This window comes from Falco rusticolus, chromosome 2 (assembly GCF_015220075.1).
Source record: "Falco rusticolus isolate bFalRus1 chromosome 2, bFalRus1.pri, whole genome shotgun sequence".
Lineage (NCBI taxonomy): Eukaryota > Metazoa > Chordata > Aves > Falconiformes > Falconidae > Falco > Falco rusticolus.
The window spans coordinates 23,821,278-23,840,301 of NC_051188.1; the positions used below are offsets into that span (position 1 = coordinate 23,821,278).

Sequence of the window (19,024 nt, forward strand, 5' to 3'; positions counted from 1 at the left end):
TAACTTCATCTTACAGTGGCTGCAAAAACTTGACGTAGAAGGGCAGAACAAGCTCTCGTTTCAGGGAATGCTGGGAGGTCTCTTGTTCAGCTGGTTGCCACTGTTTGCCCGTTTCCCTTATCAGTGTGAGCATTAGGTCCTCTTCTCCGTAGCTCCCCAAGCAGCTGCAGCACTGGCACTCTACCAGACCCTCTCTCCCAAGCCAGACACCTACCACAAATACACTCTCCCACCAGGAAGAGCCATCAGCCATAAACGACAAGGGAAGCTACTGGATTTTGGGCATTATTTTGTTCCCTGGAGAGAGTGTTGCGCATGTTGTGGCACTGGTGGCTGATACAGCCAGGGTATACCATGGTGTAGCAGATGTTAAATTAGTGCATGTGTTGCACTGAACACATTTGAAGGCTGGGTGCATAGCTGGATGGTAAAACAGTAAACACCTTAGGCCTAAATACCACAGGAAAACCCCTCGCTTGTATGTATCTCAGATGTGTTTTTCTCATGGCACTGCTCTTTAACAGATGGTTGTTAAACCCCTTTTCACTGTGTTCAAAGGAGCAGAGGAATGTTTGCATCCCATCCCAAGGCAGCTGCCTGCCCTGTGTTTGGGGAGGTTTGCTGGGCACGGCAGAAGCCCACTGTGGGTGCACAGCCCTCTGGGGAGGTTTGCCAGGCACAGCAGAAGCCCACTGTGGGTGCACAGCCCTCGCTGACTCCCCCCAGCTGAGCCTGCACTGCCGTTGGAAGGGCCAGTCCTGCACTTCCCATCGCAGCACCCCACCACCTCTCCTTGTGCCAGCCCCAGCATCCACCCAGCTGCTTGGTCAGCCAGTTCAGCAAACCGAGCTGACTGAAAATTAACCCTACCAAAAGGGAAAAGAAACGAGGGGAGGACTGTGTCGAGACCAATCAGCCCCCGGCGCTGCTGACCCCACAGCCGAAGGAGCACAAGTGTCAGTGGAGGGTTGGGGGGGAGATGCCTTTTGGCAGGAGCCCATCTGTGGGTCAGCTTCAGCCAGCTGTGAAACCGCACATTTGCTCAGCCCCGGAGCTGCCAAGGGTGCCAGCATGCTCGCCAGCAGCCGGCCACCCAACCCTTCCAGACCTCACTGTGGCAAGCTTCGCCATTGGTGAGTGTGCTAGGGAACCCGCAGCATCTTTAATGGATCCAGGTACTTGTGCAATTCATGCCTGAGAGCTTGAAGACTGAATGTCTGTTTTCCCAAGCAAGAAAGGAGCAGACCCTTACAGCACATACACTGCGAATGCCCGGTGAGGGTAATTTCATGTTATCCCATGAAAGTAAGTGCCTCGGGGTAGAGCTGGGGCTTGTTCTCCTCCAAAGTGGGAGGCATAAATAGTTAACAGAAGAACAAAAGAGGGCAGCTATGCCTGGGTTTAGAGCAGGGAAAGTGAGAAGACAAATTAATCTTATGGCTTGCCTATTGAAGAACCATACGAAGTTGTGGACGTTGTTTCAGTAGTGTTGCAGCAGTGATAGTGTCAGGCTATAAGCAAGGCAGAATTGATAGGAAGAGCAAAGGGCTTCTAGACTAGCTGACCACGCTGTAGAAAGCAGACGCCCTTGCAAACACATACGCCCTTCTTCAGGCCTGTTCTTCTTCAGATTTGAAGAGCTTGTGTCTTTGCAAGCATGTTTTGCCTAGGAAATGGGTTGGTGTAATAAACCTCTTTCCCACCAGTGTTGCCCCACTGCTGATTTAAGGGTACTTTTCAGGCAGACGTTTCAGCTTTTTGAAAATGGAAGTGTTTTCAGCATGGTGTCCTATTCCTGATTCTGGAAATACTGTTCTCACCCTTGAAACATCAACTGATTGATCCACGTTCTTAAAGGCACATCACGGGCAGGAGTGCAGCACAGCCCTTAACGCGCTGGGTTAATCCTCCCCTGCCTGCTGCCAGGTACGGCCACACGCCATCTAGTGAGGTAGCAAAGAACACTGCTAGCCATACCTTGCACATGTAGGTTACATTTGTTGTATAAAGCCATGAAACGACGTCTGCTGGAGAGCAGGCTGTTTTTTTCAAAGTCAGGTTACTTGTTTTAAGGTAGCTGTCCTAAAGAAAGGGCCTGTCCCAGCCTTTGTTGTTAGGTAAACTGAGGCACTTACCAACCACTGCGGTGATGGAATAGATACAAGCAAAAGACAAAATTTTCCGAAAAATTGTTTAGTGTATGTTCAGTAACCTTGAAGGAGCCTACAAGGTCATGGTTGCCTAAAATACTTCATGGCTAAAGGTAGCTGCTGTTTTAAAGGCAACTTCGTCACTGTGTATCTGCGGCGCGGAAGTAAGCTGGACTCCTTGCAGCCAAAAGCTGGATTCCTCGCACTGCTAAGGCTGCAGCCTGTGCCGAGGAGCTGAGGAATCCCTCCGAGTCCTTCCTGCTTTGGGCTGTCACGCTGTAGCTGCAGCCAGTGCTACAGGAAGCATTGCTGGGTACACACCCTCCCTTTGTGCTTTATGAACCTTACAAAGGCAGCAAACACTTGTCTTTTGTCAGCGAAGAAAGCACAGAGCGTAAGACACGGAAGATTTATAGGTATAACGTCCCAGCACTGCGTGCTTGGTTTTACCCTCACTCCAATCCCATTTACTTTAATAGGGATGTTGCTGCTAAAACCCTGCATGATATTTTAAATATTTACCCCATAGGGAGCACATAATCTGGGAAGTAACAAGGTGCCATTTCCTACCGAATGTGTTTTCTGACTACAACCACATGTCAATGGTACAATTTAGGGCCAGGCTAGAGCAAAGTGTCGATTCACCACTTACCAGCACAGCTAAGCTGTACCACCATGTGAACTGGGAAGGTTCTGTTTGCTGTCATGCTGATATATGTCAGATAGAAAAAAAGAAAGAAAAAAAAATTACGATACCAAAGCTGGAACATCAGGCTTCCTTTTGTGACTTGCTTTTCTTATTTTTTCTTCTAATCCTCAGAGCAAAACAATTTTATTTTAGAGCCAAGCTCCAAAGTTTATTAGATTGTGAGCACTGCAATGGGGCTGCTCACAGGTGACCAACACAAATGGTGTGGTGGCTCTAGAGACCACATTAAGCACGGCAGCAGGATGTGTCATGTCAGAAATTGTGTTTTCCTTTCCACAAATGTCAAAATGCTGCCTAGCCCTTCATTTTGCCAGGATTTTGCCCATTCTGGTGTGGAATCAGCAGACTTTATTCTGTCCTTTGCAGCATGAAGCAAAGACAGGAGCCGAGTTCTCCCACCATGTCATCTACCCCTTCCTCAGCTCTGAACGAAGGCACATCAGCACAGAACAGCTTAAAACCTTTGAAGAAGCCATAAAGCCCAGCAGTTCCCGTGAAGCCCATCACAGAAACTGTAGCTCTTCTCCTAACTAGACTAGAGTGGTACTTGACTGACTCTCCTTGTCAGTGGACAAGGAGATGCATTTTGGGATGTAGTAATGAGTGTGTTGGGAGGGATTAACAGTCCCTCACCTTGAAATGGCTTCAGCTTGATTTCTTATGGAAATGAGGGTCTGTGATCACATGGGCAGCTGTATACATCTGTCTCTCTGTGCTTTTCTGCATTATCTGCCCTTCCCCTGGTAACTTCTGAATTCACTGACCAATTTCAGCAATCTGTAACAGAGGAGTAGCGGTCTTAAAGATAATTAAGTTGGTAAATGTTCATTGAAGTCCACAGAGAACTACAGGAGAAAGAACTTATTGTCATTTAAAATAACAGTGTAGCTCAACACTTACTTGCCCCAGAGAATCCCCACCAGGGAGGATATTATGCAAACCCTCGTTTTCCTCCTCACACGTGTGTTTTGGCAGAGCATGATCCAGCCCTAAAAACTGCAGCTTCTTCCTAGATTGTTTCTAAGGTGGGGATCGCAGGTACGGTTATTCCATAGATGATTAACCACCAAGCACTAATGAATTCCTTCTAACATGATGCGGGGCTTAGCAGAGAGTACGCCATAACATCCTGCCGAAGCAAGTAGTTGGTTCAAAACTGTAACAGTATCGCTAGCAGTGTTACCCAAACTGCTAGAAATGATCTAGTAGGATTAGAAAAGTTCATTTTGATGTGGTGTGTGTGGTAGCATCCAAACCGTTTTCATCAGGTCTTTGCGTCGAGCTTAGCATGTGTGTTGTCGCTCACCCATTTTGTGCTCTAACCCCATCCATCTTGTGCGTACCAGTGCAGCGGCAGCAGCACCTTTGTCTTGGGCAGTGGAGGAGCAGCTGCGTTACCCAGTTCCCAGTTTGCAGGGAGGATTCAGCTCGCTTTGCAGCCCTGCCCCACAAATACCTGACAGCAGAGTCCCAAAGCACAACTTGAGCAAGTGGGTGACCTTGGTTCTTTGGGACCCCCAAACCCCTTGTGCCATGACACAGGGAAGGGGTGGGAGTGAAGGCATTCCCTGCTTATCCCCGAGCCCAGAGCTACCACTTAAAACAGATGTCTGCGTAAAAAAGGCCCCACACCTGCCAAACCACCAGCCTCAAGCTTCCTTCCTCGTTTCTTCAGGCCTCAGAATAACAAGAGCATTTGTGCAATGTACAGTGCGCCCTGTGGTTTTTTCCTCTCCCTGAAGACGTGCTATCTTATCTCCCTGAAGCAAAAAATCAGACAGCAAGCCTTACAAGACAGGAGAAAAGAGGTGAACAGTCAAGCAGCGTGCACTTTGCTCAGCTGGCTTTACTTTTCCACACCAAAAAAAAAAAAAAAAAAAGAGAAGGAAAAGCATGGGTCAGTGTCATAGACTTTGCCAGAGAGACATTTGAGTCTGTGCCTCATTTGCACGTATTCTGCAGTGCGATACCCACAGCACTAAACTAGAAAAAATCCGTTAACTGAAAAGTCATCTTGAATCAGAAACCTCCAAGGGTTCAGTTTTAAACTGCAATGAGAATTTAGTGTTTTATTGCTGCTTCGCTTTTGGTTCCTGTTTTTGCTAGCATTGAGAAACAAGGTGCCTTAGGAAGCCGCATGGTGTGTAACATGCAGTCTCAGCCTGTATACAAAGGAAGGAAGATGATGTGGCAGAACATTGTTGAGGAAAGATCCTGTTTGTACAGGGAGCTGGAGAATAGTAAACCAGAACAGAGCAGGGATGCAGAAAGACCAGAAATGAAAGGAAATCAACTCATAACGCTCGTGAATCCTGCTTGTGTGCAAGAGTCTGCTAGAGCCACTGAGACAATTTAAAAATCTGGTTTATTTGTCTTTTCTCAGTTTTCCTATCCTTTTGTGGAGGGGAGGAGAGAGGATAAGAGAAGGGAGACACACTTGGTTGCATTCCCCTGCCAGTCTTTTCTCCCGTGGCAGCCCTGCAGCAGCGGGGCATGTGACTCCAGCAGCAGTTAGGTTTGCATCAAAACTGCCAGAGCTGACCAAATGTTTCTTAATAGTAATTCCTTAGCTGTGTTTTATCCCAGGGACACGTTATTTCAGGAATAACCTCTGAAAAGGTCCTGTCTACCTTGGTGATTTTTTGAGATGTATAAAAAGCCATCTCTTAGTTTGTTTCTGTGAAACAATTAAATTAATTGATTCGATGAGCTTCAGTTCCCGATAAACATTTGCCTGTTCTGCAGATGCTGTGTGTGTAACAGAGGGAAATTACCTCCCTGCGATATATGCCCATTTCAGGTTACATACTCTTTTGTTAGCCTTTTTAAAGCATAGCCACTTAAGGTCATTACGCTCTCTAAATAAGTCTGTAATACAATTTTCCATAAACCCATCTTTTCCAAGTCATATCAAACGTCTTGATAACAGAGTATCTTGTCTCTGCAACGGGAGGATTTGTCTGTGAGTAATCTGGGTGGTGCTGCAGCAAGTGGGGTTTTTTTCCTGAATTGATTCAAGCGGTTTATGGTCAAATTTCGAGACCAATATGTGCACAGTGGCAAACCCCCGCATCCAAATACAAGCATTTGTAGTGTCTTTTTGCTTGTACATAACCTTCCTGCGTTGGTGTGAGCAACTTTGATCTTTGATACAGTGACCAGCTTCCTGCAGTAGGCGGAAGAGACATTCTTAACTGTGTCTGCAAGCTGCGTCAAGAATTCATCAAAGTTGCTGACTCCTAAAGTTCAGGCAAGAGTGCTGTGGCACATATTATAAATGATCCTTTTCTACTGGCCTGCTGGCTGTAAACAAGCTTGATGCAAATTTAGACAAGGAAAGCACCATGCCAAGATGTTTACTGATATTTTTGTGTTGATTCTGGTGTGTTGGGTGCACCCTACTGAAGCCCTCTATAAAAAGGCAGTGCATGAAAATGCCTCCCCCGTGAAATTAGCCATAATTTTAATTGTAACAAGCCAGAGACATTCCAACACACATCAGAGCCTTCCTGGACACAAGCAAAGAATAACATGATTCTTATCCCAAGGCACCCGAAATGCGGTCAGCCAGTGCTGAGTGAGCAGTGAATCACAGGCCTGGGAAAGAAGCAACCAGCCAGGGATGTTCTTCTGAGTATTGAGACGAGCCTGTTTCGTCAGGTGATTTCCACATGGAACTTGCCTGTTTTGAGCTTTTCTGTGGCTGATGACTGAAGTCACTGGATAAATTTTGGTCATTCTAATGGCAGGTGCAATATAGCAGGTTGAGGGGAAAGCAAAGGGGGTTAAAATCCCTCCCTTGTTTTAGATATCTCATCTCCAGCTTCTGTGTGATGTGGCTGGCACCACTCGCTCTCTGTGCTGATGGAGTGGGATGAGAGGAGCTACTGGAGGTAACTAAAGCCCTTGTGCATAGCTGCAGCAAGGTGGGACAGTGCCACAGGTGCCAGCAGCTCTCTGCCAAGTAAGGCTGGGTACCATATAGCTAGGAGATCCCCAGACACAGGTGCCATATGGCTGGGAGGTCTCAGGACTGTGAGGCTCAGGACTGTGGGCAGGTATGGGCTCCAGGCAGCAAGTCCTGCCTTCCCATGTGGCCCACATATGAAGTGGGAATAGGTCTGTCTGTATCAGGGATGTGCTTGGTATATATCCATGTGATCTCTCATAGAGGTCTCATCCCGTGCTGGGGACACATGGGGATGTATCCCACCACGGCACACACACAGTCCCTTTCACTATTAGCTGTAAATGACCCAACTCTCTACGAGGCGGCAGCAGTGCTGCAAATTTTAAATCAAAAAATGCCCCAACATGCTTCCCAGCCTCTAAGTGCTGATGTCTGCCAGGTGGCATCCCAGGAGGGATGTGAGCTGTGGACATGGACTTCAGGTAGCCATCAGCACCAAGGTTTGTATCCACAGGATGTGGTACAGGCACCTGACAGGACATCAGGGAGTGCTTGCTCAGGTCTGCCTCTGCTGCTTCAGTGTTGGCTAGGCTTCACTGTGGTGAGGAACGTCCTCTCTTCTCACTGCTTAGGTAAATTCATGCAGCCTCTCTGGGTCTGTGTGATGCATGTCTGAAAAGGAAACGGGAAGGAGCTGCAAATGCAAATGTTAAGCCATCGGTGGAAAACATCGTAACTGAAAAATCTTTGGAAATAGTTAAATTTCTTTGGTTATTCACAAAAGCTGAAAATTACTCCAAGTTCTCTTTCAGAATGAGAAAAACACCTAATGCCTGGGTGTCTTTTTAAAGTTAAGTTTGTATTTACATCTCTTATTTGATTACCTGTAAATAGCCAGCCATGTACTTCAGCTTCAAGGGACAGGAGACACTGAACTTTACATGGAGTCTTCTGAAATCAGCGAGTGCTGGAGAGACTGTGAAAGAAGTGACTTTGTCCTGGCTGTGTCTGCCCCAGGAGAGGGGACAGGCTTAGGCCCGGGTGTGAGCATCCCCTGGCATGGCTCTGCCCTGTGCCTCTGAGCCCTCCCTGAGACACTGTTCCTCGGGGCTGGCCACCCTTTTTGTTTGAGGGGTAGCTGTGGGAGAGAACTTGCCATATACGAGCTCTGCTGTGCCGCTTGCTGACAGGTGAGAGAACACGCCCTGGTCTGTTTTGTTCACAACATATATCACAGTGTCGAATTTGTCTTTACCTTCACTAGAGATATACCAGAGCGTTTTGTCCCATAATGGCATCATGCTTGTCCAGCTGCCCTGAAAACACGTGTGACTAGAGCAGGGGAGAAGATCTACAGTATGAGAGCTTAATATCTCAACTGTCTTAATTTTTCTGTACGTCATCACCCCAGCTGAGAACTGGTCACCATAAGCAGATAGCGCATGGACTCTTCTTAGAGAATCTGCTCATCTCCAGCTAATTAGTTTCTCACCCAAGGACTGCTGAGTATGCTATCTCAACCCAGGAAAGAGCCACTCCCACCAGCTATATAATTTAGCAAAGCTACAAACCAAATGAGTTGCCAGCCTGTGAAACACTCATGCCACCCCACAAGGTGTGGTTTTCAGGTGGGCACTTTCAGCCTCTTTGATTGCTTTGCTAGGCTGAAGGAGCTTATGCCATACATGTGTGTCCGTAAGTTGATAGAAACCTGTCTGAGATTTGCCTGAATAAAACGTTTAACACTGAAAACAGGCAAGTTTTGCAGACCTGCGTTGTCCAACACAGATGGTCGTGGCACTGGACTGCATTAATACAGGTAAAGGCTTCCTTTTGTGCATGCGAGGAGGGAAAATATGACTGTCCCATACCATTGCAGGTCTGTAAATATAATTTTCTAGAGCTGTGAACTCCAAGACTAGACTTGGTAGAAGCGATGGAGAAAGGATAATTTCCCTTGAAAAGTCTGGATAGCTGAATAGGTGTTTTCTTGAATATGCTGAAAATAAGAAAGCAAGGGATGCTGATCGTTGGAGTGCTTTGCAGTCAGAAAAACAGCAAGTGTTTTCAGTTCATGGGGAGATGAATGGAGAGAGAGGGCAAGTCCAGAGTACGTGAAGGTAGGAGCTTCATACAGCCTTGCTGCTGGGCTTGTTTTCTGTGCTAGTGGCCCAGGGAACTGGTAAAACTGGCCTGGGACAGTAAAGGCTATAATCCCAATTCATCGTTTATAGCCTGCTTGTGTCCAGGCAGACACATCTATCCCAGCCTTCTCAGATTCAGTGAGCTGCTGCATTTCACAGTCATGGGAAGGGCTTCCCAGCTGCACGATCCAAACGTTTTGAAGTGAAACATGGTGCGTTATATTAACTCGGTTCAGATAATCAGCTTTAAACATCTGAATCTCATTTCTTGATGCTAATTCCTCTTGCTCAATCCTTAGTTCAGCTGTGTGGAATTCTCAGACCTTTCTGACCCTGACTTATCATTTCCTGATGTTTTATTACTAAGTCATTGAGGTTTCAGGGAGGCTGATGTTTCTAAAATGTGCACACCTTTGATTGTATGCATGGCTGGCATGTCAGACCAAACTTTTCATATGCTCTGTATATATCACTGTCTGCACTGCTGTGTCCTCTGCAGTTTCACCATTCAGCAGGCTTATCTGCATGCCCCATTAATGCAGTCCTCCTTAAAATGTGGTTATTATTTAAGGCTTTTCAAAAGCTCAGCCTCTGCACACTACAAAACTCGATCTGAGCCTACGTCCGCTCTTGTCACTCATGTACAGGTTCCATCTGTTCCCCTTTTCCTCTCCCGTTTCTGCTTGCCACATCCAGACCACATGCTGCTTATACATTGTACAATAGACATTTCCGCACACACACTTTTGAAAATGTGGCTCTTGGTGCTTTATTGCTCACATGTGTCTTGTTGCTTAAGGCAAGTTTTATCAGTAATGATTTTGTTGTTTACTGACACGTAGAATAAAATAGGGTACTGTTAAAATGTGACCAGAGAGGAGAAGAGCCTTTGATACACCAGTTACACAATGTCTGCCAGCTTTCTGATCATTCCCCCCTGCCACCACTTCCCCAGATTCTGTAGTTGCCCAAGGATGAAGCGAGATCCTAACATCGCTTACAACAGTGTAAGGGCTGCTCTGCTTTGCATGAGGTTGCTCCATGTTGGTAAGGATTCACCAGCATCTCCTGCACTCCTGTGTCTGACAAGGAGAGGGGATGGGACCTTCTAGCACTCCTTTCCAGCAAGGCAGCCCTAGCTTCTGCTTTAAATCTTTTTTACAGGCCCCCAGTGGTGCCTTTGTGTAGTGGCTATATTCTTCCATTTGGGGGGGAAAAAAAACCCTACAGGAACTAGTTCTGGAAATTAAATCAGTGCTAGGAAGGTCTATGAAGGCGCTTCTCTTGCAGGAGCCGAGCAGACCTCTAGTAGCTACTCCAGTGCACCAACTAGAGCAGACCCAGAGGTATGCAATGACAGGGGAATTAATGCAGGCAGATCACCTGGGAACCATCTCAGGTCTTTCCTATCACACCTTGCTCCATACCTGTGGTGAGGCTGGAGTATCTGCAAACAGATCACACTGGGTGCAACTCCCAGTAATGCTCCTGGGTGTCTGCAGCGGGGATGGCACAGAGCCCATTACACTGGATTATTGCCACCCAGGGATTTCCTGCACCAGGAAAATCCTCAGCTGCCCAAACCCTCTGGTTTTCCACCTGAAGAAGCCCAAGACCTGCCTATGGTAATGACGATTTCTCCTACTGGGGAAAGCAAAGGCTACGGAAACCCACAAATGGTAGGAATAGATCCTGTTTCTATCAGAGACCTGTTCTAATTAAAGCTTTCCCTACCAAAGACAGTGTCTGCTTCTGACATGGAGATAATCTGCTACTCCCTTCCCAAGAAGAGAAGCAAGCAGCTACACAGCTCACCTTGCATTCCTCATGTGCGTGCTGCATGCTTGGCACTCGGCCTCCTGGGCATGGCAGAGGAGCACTCTGCAGTGCTGGAGAGCTGATGGCAAAAGACTCATTTCGGAGGGCTGCTGAAAAGAAGGCGTGAGCACATGAACATAGAGACCCTTCCACTTCTGTCCATGGACCCACAGGGTATCTCATGCCCCCTGTTCTACCCTGTGGTTCCCATCCCACCCAGTCCTCTCTGCAGGTCAGGAAAAGTGTCGAGGAGACCCAAGATCTCTTTCCCCTGAGAAGAGGTGGGCAGGAAGAGCCAACTTTTGTTTGCGCCAAAATACTCTTAATTTTCAGATACAATACACTGAACATTTTGTGTACTGCCCTCTACCAAAGTTTGTGGCTGTTGATCAGCCACAGGGGAGGCACAGAGGGTACGAAAGAAAAGATGGAGTTGAGCTCTTGGCAAGCTGTTGTAGATTAGAGAGGAGGCAGGTAGGAACAGAAGTGAAGCAAGTGCTTAGAAGTTACTCGGGAGAAAAAAGGGCTTTAAGTGACGTTTGAGTATGGGAAAGAAATCAGTATCCGTGGTTTCCATTGGTGCGCAGGGTGCTAAAAGCAGAAGTGGTTGCTGGAGTCTGAACAGGAATCTGAGGCTGGGCTCTCAGCTTCGTCCCAAATTGGATGAGAAACTATTCATTTGATTTACAGGGTCACTGGCAGAAGAGGTCTTATTTTATATAATTTTGTGGGTTTTTGAAACAAATTGCTTTGTGAGCAGTGGAACTAATGGCTTTTGGTTTCCTGTGGTCCTGTGAACCTTGCTTCATAGCCACCTCCCTTCTCCCCCATACTCCTAAAATAAAATAGCTGCAACGAGCCCAGCTCTTCCCTGCCTGTGTGCTCCAAGACTTCTCACTGGGCACTAGTCAGGTACATACATACTGGCTGACCAGCTAATGCATACATGGTCAGCCAGCATGCACACACCCACTAGCCAGCTGGCTGCTGGCCGCATTTCTCTAATTAAGGTTTCTATCCCTCACCCAGCCATCAATTTGCACAAAATTTAGAAAGGAAATCGATAGCTTTTGCAACTTCTACCTTTCTGTCGTACGTGAAATCAGGTAAAAATTATTGATGGAACTGGACAAACAGATTGAATCTGAGCTAAAAAGGTTCTGTTGTATTGGCTTTGGATGTGCATGTAGGATGTCAGTTCAGGTTCTGGAATTAATTTCTCTGTCTCTTTTTCAGCTATTTTTACTCTGGATGTGTTCTGCGATTTGTTTCCCACACAGCATTGAAACGGGCACAGCCAAGGGGTGAGTGAGGGGTAAGAGAGGGGAGGGGGTAATTAGGGGATGCTGATGTTGGTGCTAGTGCTGAAAGAAGTGCTCATCAAATTATAGCCTCTCAGATCTGTATAACGTGGAGGCCCACAGCACCCCATGGAAAAGTTGTGAAGATAAATATATTCTCGGTCTTAAGGTGTTCAGATACAGGGTGCAAAGAGCTAGAGAAATCAAGGCATCTGGCAACATGCCAAAACTACCAGCAACAGTGGCCAGTTGTGAAATGTAATGTTTTCTGTCGTAGTTCAGCATCTCAATACTGCCCACGTTCCCATGTGTACATCTCAAGCCATCGCTCTGTGTAGGGTCTCCTAAGAAAAATCCTTTTTGCGGCAGCCCAGTTGCTGTACAGAGTGCACATCAACTCACAGAATCAATTCTAGAAAGCCTTTATCTGAGTTACTATCCATACAAACCTCAGGCTTGGAAGAACAGAGGTTTTATCTGGAAAACACATAGGAAAAAGCTTCTTGAGCATTAATTTACAAAATGAGACCTCTAATTGCGAAGCATTTCTTTTCTTCAGTTAACTATAGATGATAATAATGTGTGAGATCTGCCTTTCCCCCCTGTGTTCTCTTTAACACTGTTTGTTAGACATGAAAGGAAAAGAGGATTAAAAGGGAGAGATGGTATTGTAAACAGCCCTTCAGGGTAGGTGGGAAAACAACAGTAACTCTCAAAAAGAACACAGGGATGCCCTTAGGAAAAGGTTTTGAAAGTGTCCTGCGTTTGAAAGTTAATGAGTAAATAGATCTCAAACACTACTTTAAAGACTGACAGCACCAGCTTTAACATCTCAAGCATACACCACAACTGAGAAGAGACAAAGGGAATTTTTAATGGGCAATAAATGGACTAATATTTTTGAAAGCAAAGCTACTAGGGGGTTAGTTCTGATGGGATGTGGGTTTGTTCTGTACTTCCTGACACAGCGACTTTACTGTATTGGGTTTGTTTGCCTTACACTATCTTTTGATGAGGCACTACTTTTTCCTTTAAAAAGGAAAAAATGTGGTCTTAGTAAATAATCCTCCTCTAAGCTACAGTAAATCCATTGGGTATGGAGTTTGCTGGTTTTGGGGGTTGTGTAGGCACGTGCCAGACCATCTCACCGCTATCCTGTGATGCCTTACTTCACACCTAGCTTGGGTTGCTTGGCCATCTCTGCCCCAGCAGTGTTGCAAGATCACCTTGTGTGGACAGCCCCACACTGGTGGGAGGCTGGCAGGCAGGCAGCAGCACCCCTTCCCACCAGCATGTACCAGCACGGGCACTATTAGCCATGCTGCAGCATGCCCCTCTCATGTCCAGTGGATCCCAGGCAAGGTCCCAGACTTGGCATCTCTCTTTGGAACAGTCCCGTACTGTCCCATACCATTGCACTTCAAATGAACAAACTCTTGGTTACTATGTTCCTGGATGTCGGGCATTTTGGAGGAAGCTGGTCTTACCTAGAGCTTTTGTACAGCTCCTGTCACAACCTTCTGACCTTCAGGGTCCTCTGCACATGGCTGTCATGAGTATTCAGTAGCTACAGTGGCTTCCATAAGCATGACTGTGCCTTTGTGGCCACAGGAGAAGACCCAGCAGGAACTCCCCAAAGCAGGTCTCCCTTTCCTTCACCCAGAGCTGGGTCAAGGCAGAGACAAAGTCACCTTAGGATGGCACACTTCCTATTTTGCTCGTGCCTGGAGAGGCAAAAATGGATGTTTCTGATGTAAACAGCTCATCTGTGCCTACTGCCCTCAGCTGAAGGGAAGACACCCGGCCCCTCGCCCATGCTCAGCAGCCCACAGAGGGCAGAAAGAGCCACTATGTGGGGAGGAGGAAAGGGAAAAGGAGTCGTCTTGCTGGGGAAGCAGAATGGGAAGATGTATAGGTTGGAACGGAAACCTTGCGTTAAGGGAATTGGTGTCAGGCAGGGCTTGGGAGAGGTGGCTGGGAAGGACAGAAACAGAGAATCCCTATTTCCAGTCATATTCCAAGGAAATCCCTTGATTGATCAAAGGGATCGAGGAAATCCCTGTACATCTGGGTATGCCTTTACCTGCCTAGAATCGTACAAAACCCCACTGATGTCCTCCAGACCTTTTACCTGCCCAGGGTACCCAAAACCATATCACCTCTTCCCAGCTGACTCTCGCTTATCCTCACACCTCAGACATGCATGGGCTGCTTCACAAACCTTCTTCCTACCTCCCATTTCTCCCAAAACTCCTCTGCCATTGCCACAACATTGAAACAGGCCTGCCTACACCAGCGTGAAGTTGCCAGCTTAAAAAATAGAAGAGAGGATCGGCTCCCCAAGCTTTAGACACCCAGACATGAGGGAGCACGTGCCAGGCCTTGACACAACACATCAACAGCACCTCCACCTTATCACAGCTGCTGTCTGGCTCACTCACGCTATTCCTAAGGGCCAGCCACCTCCTTCCAGTGCTTCTCAGTTGATCAAAACCACTTAAGTTTAACTTTTTGGCTCAGCCATTATGTTCTACCTCTTCCAGAGCAACTAAAATCCTAGTCCGCCCACACCTTCATGCCAGACCCAACCTCTCCGAGCTGCAGGTTGTACTGCCCCTCGGGAACCTCCCGTCCTTTTCCCTGTGCTCAGCCTCTGGCCATGTCATGTCCTGACCTAGTGCAGCACCTGCCTGCTCTGCAGGAGAGGTACCTGTGCTCCTGCACAGCTCACCTGACTCCCCATCCCTGCAAACTTGAGTATTTCAACACTTGAACAGCGGGACAGGCTTGGCTCTTCTATGTCCTCTTCCTCCCTTCCCAGGGCATTTTTCAGCACATTCCCGGTGTCCTCATTAGCTTCTGAGTTAGTCTTCCTTGAGCTTATTCCTAAGTGACAGGCTGCCGAACAGGCACATAACCTTTCACTTGACTTCCACCAGGGAATGCAGCCTTGAGCTGATAAGGGTATGACTGAGACCAGCTCTCCTGCCCTGTCAGTGATGACACCATGTGGGGTCAGCTCTGCTGTGCCTGCTCTTTACCCCGTGGAAGTTACCACCAGCAGTAATGCTGGCTTTATACTACCCAAAAGCAAGAACTGTGTATATATAGCTCACCTTTCATATACAGATGCATACCTACCTACATACATATACAGACATATATATATTGGCTCTACTGAATCCTGTCCAATTTTTGGCATCCTTCTGAGCAACTGGAGCATAAAAGTAGAGAAGGAAAAGGTTACTGAGCTTGCTTTATGTGTTATGAGTGAGAAAGACTTCTCGCATGGTGGCCGTGTTCTACAGTGCCATCCCAGCCCCAGGCACTCGAAGGACACAGCCAACTGGTGCACAGCTCTAGTCAAGCTTGTTGTGACCCTCTGGAAAAACAAGAGTTCGACTTTCTTCTGGCTGATAAAGTCAGTATTGTGAAGAAACCAGAAATACTAGTCCTGCCTAAGAGCTAGCTGTGCTGTGCCCCAGGCAAGAATACGAACACAAGCTTCTCCCTCCAAATAAAAGTGAAACTGCCAGGTATTCTCAGCACAGCCCCAGGTGGAAGGCTCTGCTTGCTGGCGGTACATACAGTGTGTGACTCCAAGGGTGACGATGTGAGACTGGGGAAAGGTGGAGCAAAGGAACATAACCCCATCTAGGTAAAGGGTTTGCTTGTGGTGCAGAACCAAGAAGGAGTTTCAGCACTGTGTCTTCCCTAAGTGAACATCAGGTCATCTCGATGCCTTGTTGACTCACTGAGAACAGCATTGCATTCAGCACAAGGTGAAACACAGGGGAGAGGAGCTGCATGGGCAGGTGTACGCAGACAAACAGATGGAAAAGGTGGGTGCCCCAATACTGTGATGGCAAGCATTGAAGAGGGAGAGTTTGAAAAGGACTAGAAAAGACCTCAGTGTTTTCCCTACCATGCATAAGATCAAATATAGAGCCAGGGTGGGTGTGGGACTTATCAGTAGGAGGAGAAAGCCTCTCAAGCTAAAAACTCTGCTCCCATTTTCTGTCCTCAACCACTGCCCAAAGACTCATGGCAAGCAGCAATATCAAGTGTGAAACATCAGCCCTAGTGGTTATCAATTTAGCAATCCCCAGATTCCAGCGAACACCAAATCCCATCACAGCCCAGGGGATGGCCAGTTTCCCCGCTTGTTTCCTGCTCCATCTGTGCCTTGCCTCATGCTAAGTATGGATTTATTTTTCAGAAAAGGATCCGTGGGCTAAACAAAACAGTCCTTTTACCACCCCTGAAAAAACACCCTCCGACATCCCTTCAGGCCCCTCAGTGTAGCGCGGTGGCGGGGTGTCAGTCATCTGTCCAAGTGCAGGTGTCAAGCTCAGGTAGAAATCTTCTGGGACTCTCTAAGTGCACTGACTGCATCTCCACTGACTGTGGTGGGCAAGCTGCTCTCCAGGACTCCCCGACAGCTCCCCAAAACCCTGTGGATACAGTCACAGACAACCGCCAGACCTATAACGTGCTACAGAAAAATAGCAGGCATTGCGTCTCACAGGCTTTTTTTGGCAGGTTTTTTAGAGTGAACACATCTAGACCCCTAACTCTATTCCTGTCCAAAACTGGTGTGTATTTTTCCTTGGACACTGCCCAGTCTGCAGAGTTAGTGTTTTCCACACAAAAATGCGTGTCAGTAAACTTTAAAGGGGTTCTATTTTTGATTCAATGAGGAATGGCAGTTTTCCATGGAACCTACTTTCCTTTCCTTCTTTCCTCCTTTCTCCCCCCACCCCACCCCACCCCACCCCCCACCCCCAAATAAGATTGCTAAAAATTCCATAGATTTTCATTTGAAATGCTACCCGGGGCCCCATAGATGTCGAATTGTCATGTTCTGCAGGAGGTTGAATGGTTTCTTTAGTAGTCCTTTTTTACTGGGAAAAAATAGGGGGAGGAGGAAGGGGGTGGGCTGTCCCCATCTTTACCTTTTCATTGGACTGTTTTCCCCTCCTCTTGAAGAGAGTGCAGCAGAGGCTCTGCTGTAAACTTCTGAAAACTCTCATGTTTTCTAATACTATACTGCTGCTCCTGAGTCTGTATGGTCACTTGTGATCATGAAGGATGAGGAGCAGAGTCACAGCTGTGGAGAAGCCACTGGAATCCATAACTCCATGGTCAGAATAAAGATCTGCTGACGTGTGATCTCCTCAGAGTGGGAGATACATGCAGATTTGCAGGAAGCATCTTACTCTCCTGCATTCAGGTTCACCTACTTCTGCATACAAGTTGTCCCACAGCATGCAGACCACGTCCTAAATATCTGAAATTTGCAGGAACATGCCATTTCCTTATGGGCTCCCATGTTCAGATACATTGCTCTACTCTCTTTTTGTCCTGTTCTATGTTTCCAGAGTCTTAAATCAGCAAGAACAGAGCTTCTTCCAAGTCGTAATGATCCTCACTTGTTCCCTCTCTCACAAACAGAATCACTTTGGCCAACAGCCAGGGCTGCAATAAGGGCCGGGCACATACACAGGCAGCTTAAAAGCACCTCAGCTTCGGGAAATCCTGCTGGGCTGTAAAAGCTGCCCACAAACCCAAATCGTATCAAGCAAGGCCTGTCTGATAATTCTTTGGCACAGTGCCCAAACTCACTGAACAGCTTTTCCATACAAAGTGTTTCCAGGTGGGTTATTCGGTACTGTATCCCTTCCATCTCGTATCGTCTTGCAGTTGAAAAAGGCGTTCCTTAGGACAAGCTATTTTTAAAAGGAAAACAAATATTCTCCTTTATGTTTCTGGCTCCTCTAAACCAGAAGGATACTTTGCAAGACAAACTGTTCCTGCTGAATAGAGCAGGGGTCTCGCCTCCTCACAGCGCCTGTGTCCATACAGGACTTTCAGCTGGGGAGATAATTTATATTTCCACAAGGAGACTGATGCTGGTACAACTACCAGTGTGAACAGTTTGTGCTAGTGTGAAGATGCCATACTCCGTTAAATCTAGTTTCCCTTCCTGTATTTTTATAGCAGCATCACTGCAGCCGCATTTCAGCCTGTGCTGCTTTAATTGCACCAGAGGAGTGAGAAGGAAGGAGCTGAGCCGAGCGTGTCCCGCAGCCGGCTGCTGGCTGAGTGCATGGGGCAGGGTGTGAGGAGGCAGGAGCCTGGCCCCACGCAGCCCCGCCAGCTTCGGGTGTGCACACTTAGGCTGTTTTATGTGGGTGCACACCAGATTCACCAGTAAAGCTTGGCTTTGCTAGGAAAAGCTGCATCTACGTGAGGACCTCATGGTGTAAGACAGCAAAGCTTGGACTGCTTTCTGTCTGGAAAGGCTGGTTTGCTGCTCTCCCTGTGATGAAAGAGGCAGGCAGACCATTCGCTGACCTTCTGTTATTTTGGCCCATTGCAATAATCTATGTCCGATGTGAACGGGGTTATTGAAAATGCACCCCAAATGTAAGACCTGTAGATCTGTAACTAGATACTGCATGAGAGAAGTGGGTAAAGGAAAGATAGGGCTTTTATTTGAAAACTGTCAGAACAACAAAGTGGTCTGTTGGGTGATTTGAGTCTTTGGGGTCTCTGCCACCATTGACAACAAAGAGAGGTGGAGGCAGAACCACAAAACCCAGAGGTGCCCGTGAGTTAAAATAAACTGTTTCACTTTGAGATGCTTTCAGACAAGATGATATTGACACGTGTCTTTGGAAAAAAATAACCACCTATGACCACTAAAATGTGACCCGGCAGTGAGTGATCTGGTTTTGAGGCACAGCTGCCGGTGAGACCTCCATCCCCAGGGCGGCCTGCCTCACCGCTGCTGCGGGATGCACAGCCAGCCAGGATTTCTTTCATACCCCTGCTGGGAAGAGGCGGGTGTTGATGGGAGTGCTGTGAGCTGCGTGTCACCCCAGCCGGTCTGGTCTGTGCTCCCGGCTGCGGTGGGGTTGAGGGCTGCACCGTGCACGGGCGGTGCGTTGGCATGACTCAGGTTCCCCACCGCGCAGCTGTCTGCCCTG

The 19,024-nt window shown here is 47.4% G+C and overlaps 1 long non-coding RNA gene across 2 annotated transcripts in view; it reads left to right on the forward strand.

Moving 5' to 3' along the window:
• LOC119142843 overlaps positions 1-19,024 on the forward strand; it is a 62,805-nt gene that overhangs the window by 18,153 nt on the left and 25,628 nt on the right. For both annotated transcript variants that reach the window (XR_005102450.1, XR_005102451.1), the window contains exon 2: positions 11,968-12,035. This is a non-coding gene — a long non-coding RNA (uncharacterized LOC119142843). The remainder of the gene's footprint in view (positions 1-11,967; positions 12,036-19,024) is intronic.